This window comes from Trichechus manatus, unplaced genomic scaffold (genome assembly GCF_000243295.1).
Source record: "Trichechus manatus latirostris isolate Lorelei unplaced genomic scaffold, TriManLat1.0 scaffold00005, whole genome shotgun sequence".
Taxonomy (NCBI): Eukaryota; Metazoa; Chordata; class Mammalia; order Sirenia; family Trichechidae; genus Trichechus; species Trichechus manatus.
The window spans coordinates 7,427,946-7,429,640 of record NW_004443941.1 but is presented as its reverse complement, the minus strand read 5'-3'; positions in this window follow the sequence as shown (position 1 = coordinate 7,429,640).

Here is a 1,695-nt window from a genome sequence, read left to right as displayed (position 1 = left end):
TTACATTCTAATAAGAGAGGATGGTAAAGGGAGGAAGAGAAAGATAAGACTGTCGAATAGGATGGGAAGTGGCACTCTTGATTGCTTAAAGGCTACTTTGTGTCACATCTTAGTACCTCTGAAGTTGGGGCGTATCTTCAGTAGATGATACCTTAGTGCTGTGTCCTAGATGCATTGGCTGGTTTTCTGGGGGCGCATGGAACAATGGTGCATCTTACAGCCCGTAGCATGTTAGATGAAGTGTACAGACTGAATGGTGGGCCCTTGTCACTGTCTCACTGAGTTTTCGGCACTTTTAGCATTGGGTACGTGTGCAGGCCCTGTGATTTTAACCTGGATAACGCTGTTTTCATTGGCCAGTTGGAAGACATGAAGAAATGCTCCCCTTCATCTAGTGCTACAGTTCACGCAGGAAAGAGGGAATAGATGCTTGAGTCTTTTGCATTATGAAAGAATGCAGGCCTCCCCAGAAAATTGGAGTGTTTCAGCTTGTAAAAGAAAAATCCACCTGGCCTGGCTGAAAGAATGTTACATCCCATTTGGAGCTTGGAATGTTTTTTGGGAAAAGATCAGCTTGCTTCTACAGGAAAGGCTTCAGGAGATGAGCTTGGAGGGACCCGCTGCCTCCCCCTCATTTAAATTAGGGGCCAAGATGATTGAAAAGCTGTTGCTTCTCTTCTGTGTCATTTAGGGTATTTTCACTCAAGTTGAAGAAGTGCCACCAACCCCTGATACTCATGGGGACTAGGCTGATTGGGGAGAGTTAGTGATAGTGGGTGAACTTATTTGGTAGAGTTTTACTGAGTTCACACCCCCTTTTGTTGCTTTGTCTGCAGTGAGCTTGGAGGGCAGGCTTCCACAGGAACGCCCTGGGGCTGTTTGCCTGAGCTGTGCTGTCTGTCAACGCATGTAAGCTAAACAGTCGAGTGGACTCTGACTCACGGCAACCCCATGGGTGTCAGAGTACAACTGTGCTCCACAGGGTTTTCAGTGGCTGATTTTTCAGAAGCAGTTCACCAGGTCTTTCTTCTGACACGCCTCTGGGTAGACTTGAACTTCCGACCTTTGAGTTAGCAGCCCAGCACAGTAACCTTTGCACTACACAGGGACTTCCGAGTAAGCTAACGGGTTGGTCTCACCGTCAGCACCACAGCTGGAAGAGGATGCACGGGCACGGGGCTCTTCAGCTGGAACCCAGACAAGCTGGAAGGGCCTCCCTGTCCTGCCACCAGCGCCCCCCTACTCGGGAGACCTGTGGCTACCCCTTTCTCAGCACACAGACATGCTGGAGGCGGCTGTGAGGGGGCCATGAGGGGCGTGTGGACTTGTGCAAGCTTCCACTGGCTTTCCAGTCACTTTGGAGATTTATCACGCTCTGGGGACCCATTGTGTCTGGGGGTGGAAACAGAGGAGGTGCAAGATGAGTGGATTTCCTGAGGGAAAGGGAATTTCCTCTTACATAAGCCAACAGGGACTTTTCTCTGTGGGGTGGGGTGCCCTGCATTCCAGAGGGGCCTGGGGAGCTTCCTCCACCTGAGCTAAGGCCAAGTCATCTCACAGCGTTTTCCTGGGGCATCTGCTCTGCTTTCGGCCACCAATAATTCACCACAGTGAATATCGCCAGGGTTGCTGTTATTCAGGCTTTGATTTTGTGAGGCAAACCATCTCCAGAGGTTTCAATCTCCCAGTCCAGGG